At 38.7% G+C, this 13,977-nt stretch overlaps 1 pseudogene; it reads right to left on the bottom strand.

The window, feature by feature from the left end:
* Nucleotides 1-12,121: 12,121 nt before the first annotated feature.
* LOC115064643 lies at nucleotides 12,122-12,283 on the bottom strand (annotated as a pseudogene).
* Nucleotides 12,284-13,977: the final 1,694 nt, after the last annotated feature.

Consider the following 13,977-nt stretch of genomic DNA (forward strand, 5'->3'; position numbering starts at 1 on the left):
TGTGTGTGTGTGTGCATGCCATGGTATGGATGTGAAGATCCGAGAACAATTTGTGGGAGTAGTGTCTCCCTACCATGTATGTGGGTTCTGCGCTTTGGCTTTTTATCACTGAGCACTTCACACCCAACCATACAATTACATTCTGATTTAACCCTCACGATTATTCAGTGATTACTGCAGGTCAGTTTGTCTTGTAAATACAGGGCAATTTTCTCGAGAGACTTGTGAAGTGCAGAGTAGACTGTAAGTAAAGCGTTGCTTACTACAATGGGTGAGATATTTACCTTGTCAGTAACTTATGGTGAGACCAAGGTGAAAAATTTTGTGTAGGTAAATTATGTTGTAGGATGTTGGATCACACCGTGAACCTTGAGATTTTGATATTTATTAGAAAAACCTGTTTCTAGTTGTGATATGGCTCAGCTTTAGCACACACTGTGGTGGTTTAAATATGCTTGTCTCATGGGAAGTGGCACTATAAGGAGGTGTGACCTTGTTGGTATAGGTGTGACCTTATTGGAGGAAATGTATCACTGAGTGACCTTCTTCCTGGAAGACAGTCTTCTCCTGGTTCTCTTTGGGACAAGATGTATAACTCTCAGCTTCTTCTCCAGTCCCATGCCTACCTTGACACTTCCATCCTTCCTACCTAAATGATAATGAATTGAACCTTTGAACTTGTAAGTTAGCACAAATTAAATGTCTTTTTATAAGATTTTCCTTGTTCGTGGTGTCTCTTCACCCCAAAGGAAACTCTGACTAAGCCAAAACGTTTTGCTGTTAGTTTTTCTCTAGTTCTTCCATACCTATGGCCTTTTACAAGGGTAACTTGTACATTGGGAGAAAGGAAATAGTCAAAATTTCCAAGATTTATTGGATATTAGTTCTGAACTGATGCTGATTCTGGGAGATCCTTAGAAACATTGTGGCTTCCAGTTAAAGTAGGGGCATATGGAGGTCAGGTGATTAATGGAGCTTTGGGTGGTGTCTGACTCAGAGTAGGCTCAGCAGCTCCTTGAACTCATCCTATGGTTATTTTTCCAGTTTCAGAATGTATAATTGTGATAGATACACTTAGAAGTGAGCAGAATTCGTAATACTGGTTCCTTGGCCAGTGGAGTGAGGAGTATTTATGGTTGGAAAGGCTAAATTGAAGCCTTTAGTATTGTCTCTGCCAAAGAAAATAGAGAATCAAAAATAGTATCATATTTCTGGAGGAATGGCAGAAGTTAGTGCTATCATCAAGGACTTGAAAGATGCACAGGTGGTAGTTCCCATCACATCTCCCTTTCACTGTCCTATCTGGCCAATGCAGAAGACAGATGGATCATGGAGAATGAGAGTTGACTTTTGGAAACTAAATCAGGTAGTCACTCTGATTGTAGCTACTGTACCAGATGTAGTTACATTACTTGAGCAAATTAACACATCTCCTGGCACCTGGTATGCAGCTATTGCTCTAGCAAATGCCCTTTTCTCAGTACCTGTCCATAAGGACCTCCAGAAGCAATTTGCTTTCAGGTGGCAAGGCCAGCAGTATACCTTTACAGTTTTGCCTCAAGGATATTTTAACTCTCTTGCCCTGTGTCATAACTTAGAATGGCTTTTGATTGTATGTCTCTTCCATGAAGTATCACATTGGCACACTATATTGATGACATTATGCTGATTGAACCAAATGAACAGAGATAGCAACCACTTTGGACTCATTGATGACACATATCAGAGGATGGAAAGTAAATCCAAATTCAAGGACCATCTACCCCATTGAAATTCCTAGGAGTCCAGTGGTGTGGGGTATGCAGAAATATTCCTTCTAAGGTGAAAGCTAAGTTATTGCACCTGGCCTCTCCCACAACCAAGAAATAAGCACATCACTTACTGGGTCTTTTTGGACTGGAGACAGCATATTTCTCACTTGGGTATGTTTCTCAGGCCCATTTACAAAGTGACTTAGAAAGCTGTTAGTATTGTGTAGGTCCAGGCTGCTGTGCAGCCTGCTCTACACCTTGAGCCATAAGATCCAGCAGACTCAGTGGTACTTGAGGTGTCAGAGACTTTGGCAGGCCCCTGTAGGTGAATCATAGAATAGACCTTTGGGATTTTGGAGCAAGACTATACCATCATCTGCAAACAACTATTCTTCCATTGAACAACAGCTCTTGACCTGCTCTTGGTCTTAGTGGAAACTGAACATTTGACAATAGGATACCAAGTTTCCATGCGATCTGAACACCCATCATGAGCTGGGTGTTATCAGATCCTCCAAGTCATAAAGTAGGATGTGCACAGTAGCAGTCTGTTATCAAATGGAAGTGGTATATATGTGATCAGACCCAAATAGGACCTGAAGGCACAAACAAATTGCATGAAGAAGTTGTCCAAATGCCTACTCTTGTTATAAAGCCATCTGCTCCCAAACATGCACCTATAGCCTCGTGCAGTGTTCCCTCTAATCAGCTGAGAAGACTAGGGCCTGGTTTACTGATGATTCTGCATTTTAGGCAAGCACCACACAGAAGTCTACAGCTAAGCTTAGGCAGTGAAGGAGCTGGAAAGTAGAAAGCTGCTGATAATATAATAGAACAAGGGTGGCATGACTCAGCTCCAGCAACAGCAGAACTTAGCAGCTTTGACCATGTAGCTCTGGATTTAGATTAAAAAATAGAAGGGATTACTGGGAAAATTAATGCTGGTTAGCTAGATCTAAGAAATTAGCATTGATTCAGAAGAGACCAGCACCACTGAGGTGAAATCTCAGTGGAAAGTGTTTTCTGAGAGCACAAAGAAGCTGGGTTCTGGAGATATCCCAGGTTGTACCTTGTGCTGCAGCTGTACTTGCTAATGTGTAAGAATCACCAAGGTGATATTGGTTTGGAAGCCATGAAGAGGCCATGGAGAGAGTTCTACATCTTGTTCCAAAGGGAACCAGGAGAAGACTGTCTTTTTCAGGCACCCAGGAGGAAGGTCTGTCAGTGATACACTTCCACCAACCAGGCCACACCTATTCCAACAAGGCCACACCTCCTAATAGTACCACTTCCCCTGGACCTAGCAAATTCAAACCACCACACCTTTAATCCAAGAGCTTTCTGTTTATGGTAAGCAGGATTAAATAAAGTTTACCATTGACCAAGAACAAGCCACTGGTTGACAGGAAGTAGAAGGAAGGGACATTCAGTTGGAGTTTTTTTGAGAAGGAGAGCTTGGTTTTCTTTGATACATGAGCTGTGGAGGAATGTCTGTTGGGTGTTTTCTCTGTTTCTCTGAGCTAGCAGTGTCTTACCCCAGCATCTGGTTCCTGAGTCTTTTTGGCAAAAATCAAACTATTGGGATTTTGTTAAAATCAACAAAATAAAGTAGATGTAGACAAGTTTTAAATGTATAAATGTCTTAAGTGTTATAGGAATGTAGGGTTCCTAATTGAAGGCTGCTGATTTAATTTGAATACTTTTTTTCCTCAAAATATCTGTATCAGTTTATTTATTTTTCAACGCCTTTATTGCATGCAGGACTACTTGATCTCTTTAGCTTTTTGCCTTGCCTAAATCCTTATGCACCAATTCCTTAAATATATACATTTTTCATATTTGCTCCCCTATTGTCGCAATTAATATTAGAGTTGTAACTAAAACTTCTGCAAGTACCTTCTCAGTGAAATATTAACTTTTTCCAGGCAAACTGAGCATTTTTCTTTTATATTTGTTCTATATCAACTTGAGAACCTCATAACTTCTTGCTCAGGTTAACTCTTCATCATTCATTTTACAATAGCACTAGTAAGCTCTTCAAACTTACTTGAAAAAGTTTTTTATTTTTTCATTTCCAAAGCCAAGCACTTCAGAGAATCTTGCTTATTGTACATTGTTTCAGTGACGTTTTGGAGCTGGTCTTCCAATGTTAATTTTCCCAAATAACCAGCCCCGTTCTTTGCACTTCATTTTACTTTGGGTTTAAAATTATTTCCTGGAGGCTGTCACTTTACTGCTTTAAAACCTTCCATCCACTACACTCCAGTTTCTTTGGCACAACATTTAAGGCTCTTTGTGTCAGTGTCCAGCCACATAGCATAATAAGTTGTATTATCTGAGTGCTTGTTTTTGGGATCTCCAGCCTAGAACAGACTCTGAGAAGGCACGTCTCCTACTTGCTTGACTATTTGATCCCCTGAATAGTGTGATGCACCACTTGCCCCCGTCAGTTGTTTACCTAGTGTGACCTCACTGTTTATTTGTTGAACAAGCATCATATTGAAAATGTTGACTGGAAAATTTTCATTCTCCCCTTCTGGTTCTTTGATTTTAATAGAACACTTTGAAAAACAAATAAAAATGTTCCTGCTTTCAAGCATGCTTTCTTGACAGTGCATGCCTATGTCTTTGGGAGGAGGATGCATGGTGCTGTGGTAATAGATAGAAGATCTTTCCATGTCTACTTAGTACTTGAATTTTGCCTTTCTTTCACTGTTGGTCAGGTCTGTGGAAATAATTCAGTGGACAACATATTTTATGGCACACAAATTAAAACAAAACAAACCCATTGACTATTGCTCTGTAGGAGCTATGACTTGTATAGATAAATGTTTCCTCAACTTAAAAGAGTTATCAGTGAACTTTATAATTCACCCCATTTATAACTTACATAAAGGAATTGCTTTATTACATTGTACATACTACAATCAAAACAGCTTTCTAATGTGTTTTTAAACAGAATCTTTACATTACATTTAATTTTCTGAATGCTTATATTTAGTTTAAATATAATATTTTGGATTTCTGTTACAGCCCATATTATAAATAGCTCTTTACCTTAAAAATAGGTTTAGAAGGTAATTGTACTCTTTAAACTCTGAAACACGTTTCAATCTTTTTCAAAAGTCTATTTATTTATTGATCGATTGACTGATTGATTGACTTTTGCTTAAAATTGTGACAAAACTTAGAATTTGTTCTCTTTTGGTACCAGGCTCACACCTTTCACCCACCTGTTGTTTTAATATTGTTTTTTTTTTTGTTTTGTTGGTTTTGTTTTTTGTTTTTTTTCTGTTAGTTTGTTTTATTTTCTGTCATTGTTTGACAATATCAGGAATACTTGGCACCCTTTTTGTGAATCATTTTCCAGATATGGCAATACTAGTTTTATGTATAAATGAGTTTTTGGGAAAGTTTAACTGCTGATGCTCATTTGCCTCAGGATCCTGTTTATTTTCTTAATTACTACCAGACATTGAATGAGTACTTAATATATTAGCAACCTCTTGTCTTCCTGAGTTTTGCCTTGCCAATTGGTATTTTTTGTTAGAAAAATCTGGTTTATAGTTGTTTTTCTTACCTTGGAAGTAATCGCATCAACGCTGACAACCTTATTTCTGCTAGTTTCATACTGGAAAACACTTGCTCTTGCATTTTTCTATATGACATCTCATGACAGTGTATGTCACACATACACTGTATAATAGTTGTATTAGTACTGCTATTATAATAGTGTCTTAAAGCTTAATTTATTTTTATAATGTGAGACAGTAACTACAAGCTTTATACTGTGATAACAGTTATAGGGAAAGTTGGACACAGGGTCTCTATATGTAACATGACTCATAACATCTTAGAATGGGTACTGTAGGAGAGGTGTCCATAGGATAACAGGTAGCTTGGAGAAGAATGGACTTCAGAATGATTCAGAACACCTCATCTTAAAAATATAATTAAGACTTTATTTTGAACATTATTGTCTAATTAATAATTAATTTACACACTTGTGTGCTATAAGTGTAATTTTTATTTGCCAGATGAAATTGTTATCTCGGACGTTTACTGCTGAATAAACACACCCTTACTAGCTATTTATTTATTTATCTATTTATTTTGGGTTTTTGAGACAGGGTTTCTCTGTACAGCCCTGGCTGTCCTGGAACTCACTTTGTAGACCAGGCTGGCCTCGAACTCAGAAATCCGCCTGCTCTGCCTCCCGGGTGCTGGGATTAAAGGCGTGCACCACCATACTCGGTGGCACTAGCTCTTTATAAAACTCTGGCTAGTTGCTTCAATTCAGATGTTCTGGCTCAAACTCCTTTCCAGGATGACTGATTCAAACTGGCTTCTCTAGGATTTCTGACTGAATTGCTCTGCTTGGCCTCAAACTAACTCAGGCAATCTGTTCTAATTTTCTGGCTCTTTCTCATTATCTAGCTTGTTCTGTCTTTATCTGCAACCTGTCTCTGTAACTGCCCCCTTCCTGTCTGTCTGTCTGTCTCTCTGTTCCTGTCTCTCTGTCTTTCTGCTCCCTCTCTTTCCCCTCCCCCTCCCCTTCCCCCTCTCTCTGTTACTCTGTTAAGTTCCCTTTCTTTACTCTGCTGTTTTCTTTAGAGTTGGGAGTATCCTGTCTCTGACTCATTCTGATTTATCACTTTTCTTCTTGCCTCAATTGGACATCATTTTCAGACGTGGCTGATTCCTTTTACAAACTAACTTTACTTTCATTATTTGGAATTAAAGGTGTATACCAAAGGCATGCCTTTATTTCAACCTGAGGTATTAAATGTGTATGTTATTCCATGTGGATTATACAGACCTAGGTCTTTGGATGTGATCCCTTGCCAGAGCAGCTATGTTGCTGTATTAAAACTCCTTTATAGTGTGCCATGGCACATATGAGAGATAAATCAATAACTTGTGGAATTATTGGTCTCTCCTTCCACTATGTGAGTTTACGGATTAGAACCCAGCTCATCAGGCATCAAGATTAGTACCTCTTCCACTAAGCCGCCTGGACAGGCCAGTTCATGATAACTAAGATTTTTGTTCAGTGTTTTACTGTATCAATAATTTAAAAATTATAATTTTGATATGTTTTACCATATCAATAACTAAGGAATGATAATTTTGATGTTTTACCATATCTAAGGAATGATAATTTTAATATTTTGTCTTCAGCATTCTGTTTACTTCTCATTTCTTTCAATGTTTTTGAACATCAAAGTAGGACCTTCAAAGAACAAAATGACTTTCTAAGGTATCCTGCTCCTGACAGATAAATACTTTTTTTTCTTGAGATACATAAGATAACTTATCAAACATGTTTCTTTCAGCTACCTGTTAACCCTTTATGTTTCTTTCATTCACCGAGAGAAGTCAATTGTAACTCCCTGTTGGGTTTTCTTTTGATATGCTCCAGTGTACCATTGATTTCAATGTTTCCCTCAAATTTCAGGAAATTCAATTTCTTAGTAGAACAATTACAAAGTTATTTTTGAAGTTACTTTAATGGTTTGCTGTAATCTTGTTCTCTGCTCTTTTATTTTCTGTGACCCACCGTGTCCCTTTCTTTTCACAGACACCGTCTGTTTGCTCTTGGCTTTGTGCTGCCTTCTCCTGTTTGCCAGGCCCAAATTTTGAGCTAGTTTCTCATTCCAGGATCATGATGTCAGTCACCTTCTTCATAACATATTTTCATTTCTTACACTGTTATAAAGAAAATTCCCTGCTTGCTATCACCAGAATCCTCTAAATTGGCATCCTTCTTGGTCACTTGAAGTGCCATGGCTTAGAAAAGCTACTTTGGACCCAAGGAGCTGAAGGGGTTTGCAGCTTCATAGGAGGAACAATAATATGAACTAATGAGTACCTCCAGAGCTCCCAGGGATTAAACCACCAACCAAAGAATACACATGGATGGGCCCATGGCTTTAGCTGCATATGTAACAGGATAGTCTTGTGGGACATCAATCAGAAGAGAGACCCTTGTGAAGAGCCCCAGTGTAGGGGAATGCCAGGACAGGGAAGGGGGGGAGTGGGTGGGTTAGTGAGCAGGGGGAGGGGTGATGGGATAGGGAGGGTTTCGGAGGGGAAATGAGGAAAGGGGATAAAATTTGAAATATAAATAAAGAAAATATCTAATAAAAAGTAAAAGCTACTTTAACTTTCTCGCACTTGGAATCTTTCACTTGTGAAAATTGGGGTGGGACTAGCTCATACCTGTAGTTTATTATGTATCCAAAGATCAGTTTTCAGATCACAGATGCCAGCAAGATAATAGAGTAGACCTCTCTAGCACATATTTGTCCCAGAATCAGTTTATGTAACTACACAAGTCCCATTATTAGAACTTAACCATAAAAGATAAGCCATCACGCCAGCAGAAGGATAAACAAGAAAGTAAGACTTTTTTAAACTCCAGATTTTATTCCCCTTCAGGTCCACCTCCATACCACATCCCATACCTCTTCCCCACCCCCCTGTCTCAAGGAGGATGTCCCCAACTCCCACCCCCACCCTACCAGACCTCCAAACTCCCTGTTGCCTCCAGACTCTTGAGGGTTGGGAGCATCTTCTCTGACTAAACCCAGACCTGGCAGTCCTCTGCTGTGTATGTGTTGGGGGCCTCATACTAGCTGGTGTGTGCTGCCTGGTTGGTGATCCAGTATCTGAGAGATCTCGGGGGTCCAGGTTAATTGAGACTGCTGGCCCTCCTCAGCTTCTTCCAGCTTTCCCCTAAATCAACCACAGGATCTGCAGCTTCTGTCCATTGATTGGGTGCAAATATCTGCCTCTGACTCTTTCAGCTGCTTGTTGGGTCTTCAGGAGTACAGTCCATTTTTGTGAGTGCTCCATAGCCTCCCTAATAGTGTCAGGCCTTGGGACCTCCCCTTAAGTTGGATCCCACTTTGGGCCTGTCACTAAACCTTCTTTTTCTCAGGCCACTCTCCATTTTCATCCCTGTAATTCTTTCAGACAGGGACAATTATGGATCAGAGTTTTGACTGTGGGTTGGCAACCCCATCCCTCACTTGATGACAGTTTTACACTATCTACATAATCCTTCAACACATTCCAAACAACACATTGCAGAGAAAAATATTTTGTTCTTGGAGGAAGAAAAGAGAACTGAGTTTCAGATAGTCTTCAGTCTCCTCAGAGGATAAATACTAAAACCCTGTAATAGGAAGTCCTTGTAGCTTCAAGCTCTTGCATAATGCCCACGTATTGGACCTCCTCACCATTTTGACAGCAGGCTGGTCTCACAGTACTGGCCTACAGGCTGACACAGCAGGGTCATTGAAGAGCTGAAGGCTCTTCCAATTACTATTTCACCCATATTGGAATGACTTCCCTCAAGCATAAAAGATGTACATGCTCCATAGGAAACCTGTCCATTTCATAAAAATGCTAGTTGGCCTAGAGATGTGGAAATACTTAAAAGTTAAAATACCAACATATGAACGAGGGATGATCCCATGTCCATAAGAATATAAGTATAGTCTCAAAAGAAAATAAATAAGTAATTTGAAGTGATATCTTCTCTCCCATATTCAAGGAGCACTGATCACAATAGGCAGAATACAGAATCAACTCACAAGTGGATTATTTTTATATACCATGAAGCTATTGGAAATGCTGAAATGTCAGTTTCAGCTACATAATCTATTTTCTAACTTAACCATTAGTTTCTTAAATTAGTATGCAGATAATTTATAATCATAGTCTCTAATAATTTTTTTGATTAATTTAAAATTCATAAATGCTGGTCAGCTTTTTCATGCATTCTAGCTGAGAAATGAACAATTTAGTAAATATATTCTTTTTTTGAGGGGAGAGTTCTCCTCTAATTCTAAACTCTTGGTAGAATCTGACTCATATTTCAGAATGTAGTTTTTATAGGTCTCCTGTTTTTCTTCATTGTGCTAATTAGATTTTCAGAGCCCTGTATTTTTGTGTTATGATTTAATAAAAATATACAATCTTTCTCTTAAACACACATATGTTATATAAGTCATACAGAGGCATATTCAAGTTGTGCTTTTATTTTGGCAACAGTAACAATTTTTAATATAAAATAAATCATTTCCTTTCTCCTAACTATGTCAGTGCCTACCACTTGTGTCATTTTCTTCACAGCCTTTCATTGTGGAACAGATGTTCATGCCAACTGGAAGAAGCAGTGCTCGCAGGCACTTGAGGACCACCTGGATACCTGGACAGTGTTTGGGTTTTCTGAAACTGGGTTTCCCCCTTTTGTATTCACTTAGCCTTGCTTTGAGTTTAGCCCAGTAATAATTTCTAAAAGAGAAAGCCAATTGACCTTATGCAGATAAATTACAGAGAAAATAGGATAATTTGTGTCACAGAATAATGAACCGTGTTTAGCCTTTCACACTGAACATTTATCCAGAAACATGTTAAATACATTTATTCAAAAAAGTTGCCTAACCATGAATATGTATTTATAGGTATAATTGCAAAAATAATCTAATCAACAGATACATCTCAGAATGTCTTGCAAAATATGTCTCTAATCTCCTAAAGAATATAACTTAGCTGGTTGATTTTTATCACGTCATTAATTTTGCTCTGTATATACAATATGCCCCCCCCCATCGCTTTTCTGTGATAGGAAGTTTGAACACAATCTCTCTTTCCTTTGTTTTTCTTTGTATTCATTTTAAGATTCCATCTTCGTTTCCAAAACTCTCTTTTCTTTTAGGATGACAATGCTTGTTATGGTTTCATTCAAATGTCTCGATCACAACATACTGCTTGCTTTTCAGTCATCATAGAGTCATCAAAAAGCCACTCCTGGAAACAGTCTCACAGCATCCTACTTGGCAGCACAACGTAGAGCCTGGAGTAACATGGGACGCTATCATTATCAAACACTTGAGGGAACAGTCACTTAAATTGTCCCTAGTGAGTCAGCTTTTACTTAACTATTTTATTAGGTGTCTTGGTATATGATATATATGTATTCTTAAGATGCAGTGAAATTGATAGTGAAAAGTATTGAGTGGAGTTAATGTTTTCCTGCAGTGGGGATTAAAGTAGGATTTGGGAGTGGGCATGGCATAATGGCTATAATTTAAGCCATTGCATGGGTCCTTATGAAGTGTCTGTACATTTAGTACCCCATATGGTAATTATGACTTCCTCAGAATGAGTCACAGTTGTTTATGCTTTCATAAATCAAGCAGCTGCAGAAGAACAGACAGATTCCATATTAGCACTTCCTCCTAAGGCTGCAAATGTGCTCAAAAGATTTTTGCAAATTTCTCTTGAATTTAAGTTGTTTGTTAAACGTGATAGTTTTATGAGACTGCCACATGGAAAATGTCCTCAATTCTCAGATTTTCCACTCGTGATATAAATTCACACTTTGTACAGTTTTAGAGGCATTAAAACCAATATAATAATCCCCAGCAGAGTTTGATAAAAGCAAAGCTTACTCTACAGGTAAGACATAGGTATATGAAATGACAGATGGGGAAGGTACGCGTAATACCTCAACAAATACACACTAACTGGTTAATAATTCATTTCCTGTGTTCAAGCTTCTGACTTTACCATCTAGGGAAAATCTTATTATAATAAATGCTAGCTGTCTAGATACAATAAATATACTGTTGGAAAATATCTGTAAATACATATAATTCCCTGTGTGTTTTAAAGACCTTTTATTAAAGATATAGCACTGTTGGCAATAAATAACGCTTCAAATTAGAGAGAATTTACAGACAGCTCAGTATATTTTTAACTTTATCAACATGAAGTAGACATATGGCTAAATAAATTTAGTTAATTAACAAATGCATTCCCTTACATAATTATCATTTTGTGACAAATGCATGTTACACCCACTCTTTATAATTTTAAAAGGATACTATATTGTAATTAGTTATAGTCCTCTTGTTGGTACAATAAGCCTATTGAGACCTTATTCTTTCTAACTATAATTGTGTTACCTTTTACCAACACACCACACTTTTTCCAATCTACTATAATAGAATCTATAATTCTATACCTAGGAGAAATGATATAATATTTGTATTTCTATACAGGAGTTATTTCACTTAGTGCAATGGTATCTAGGGTCATCCATATAGATGTTGGACCCATTGTTTGGAAAATATCTGTTCTCCCAAGGGCTATGTATCACTTGCTGTCCACACGGATGCTATTGGGGTTTAGAATTGAGATCTGGAAAGTGGTCCTTAAGTGACTAGGAGTATGTTCCCTAGAGCCATCGCACCTTTTTACTTTCTGTCTCATGATAGAAAGCAATTTCATTATGCCACGGACTCCCTACATCATGGGCTGTCCATCAACTGGCTTAAAGTTTTAAGCATCTTTAATCATATACTTGAACTCATAAAGCTATGATCCACATAAAACAAGCTTCTGTGTTTATCTTAATTATTTTGATATAATGACAGAGGCTGGGGAAAGTTTTCAGTTAGCAATAATCACGCCTCAGATAAACCTCATTGGCTATAATACTGCCACTGCACAAAGCTAATGACAGAGGCTCACTAACACAGGGAGTATTTTGCTTTTTACATCATAGCATTCAATCTGTATATGTATATGTATATGATTTTCATTATCCATCAGTACTCATGGATACTGGTGTGCCATGATTATAAGTAGTGTAACAATGAACTTGAGAGTGTAGGTGTTCATTCAAGATACTCCTGTGAATGACTTTGGATATATCAATAGCAAGAATCTCAACAACACAAATGATTAATATAGCATAGTCATTTTAAAATGATGAATGGAAAGTTTAAAAAGTGTTCAGCTTTACTCTGTAACCCAGGCGGGGTTTGAACTTAGGGTGCTTCTCAGCCCCATCTTTGGGGGCCGAGATAACCAACATGAGCATCTGCACGTAGCTGGTATATTTTGACACATGCCTACATTTTTTTGAATGATTAAATAAAGCTGTCCTTTGCATTGCGCCCCCCCCAAACAAAATAAAACTAACTCCCCTGATTTGAAGTGTTTTTGTTTTCTAAATATATTAAAACTGTATAAATGTATCTACCAAGTGCCACAGTCAGTATGACATGTTTTGATTAGGTCAGATATTGTACTTACAGTATTTGTATGATATGTCCTCCTCTGTTTTGTCACATATGATTTTGAAATTCAAGCGTGTGTCTTATTTATATAAAACCTTGATTAAGGCTACAAAGGCAGTAATCTCTATAGCACTGATACTTTAAATGACTGCGAGACAGGAAAGTGCAGTGAAGTTAGTGCCTTTAGAGGCGATGAATTCCACAGGACTGCATCCCCTCTAGGGACAAAAGGAGGGGTTCTGAGCGAGGTGAAAAGTAGGCACAGCAGATTAGGGATGCTTCTCCACACTGACGGCCTAACATGGTGTCCTAGGACATATGGAATGTGGTAGGGCCTGAAAAAGAAAAGAGGAGGGGAAAGTTATGAGCAACTGCATCAGCTCACAGATCTGGGTACGGGATGTGACATGAAAATCTCTCCTACACATGGACGACCGTCTTTCTCCGCACAGCCTCTCTAGCTTCTGACCTGTAGTTTCTGTGACTTTCTCATGCATCTGTATACTTCTATCTTTGATTCATAGATTTATTCTGCACAGTTCTTTTTTTTTCTTTATTTACATTTCAAATGCTATCCCGAAAGTTCCCCATACCCTCCCCTGGCCCCTGCTCTCCTACCCACCCACTCTAACTTCTTGGCCCTGGCCTTACCCTGTGCTGGGGCATATAAAGTTTGCAAGACCAAGGGGCCTCTCTTCCCAATGATGGCTGATTAGGCCATCTTCTGCTACATATGCAGCTAGAGACGCGAGCTCAGGGGGTACTGGTTAGTTCATATTGTTGCAACTACAGGGTTGCATCCCCCTTCAGGTCCTTGGGTACTTTCTCTAGCTCCTCCATTGGGGGCCCTGTGCTCCATCCAATAGCTGACTGTGAGCATCCACTTCCAGGCACTGGCATAGCCTCACAAGAGGCTGCTATATCAGGGTCCCTTCAGCAGAATCTTGCTGGCATGTCTGCACAATTCTTTAGGCCTATGTCTTAGTTATGTTTCCATTGCTGTGATGACTAAAATGAAGGTGTGGAGTGTGGAGCGCCGCCTCACATAGCCGGCCTCACATAGCCGTTACAGCCGTTGCTGGGAGTGATACTATGTTGCGCATGCGTAAGCCAGGCCACACCCTAAG

The sequence above is a fragment of the Mus pahari genome, chromosome 8, assembly GCF_900095145.1.
Source record: "Mus pahari chromosome 8, PAHARI_EIJ_v1.1, whole genome shotgun sequence".
In the NCBI taxonomy this organism is placed as follows: domain Eukaryota; kingdom Metazoa; phylum Chordata; class Mammalia; order Rodentia; family Muridae; genus Mus; species Mus pahari.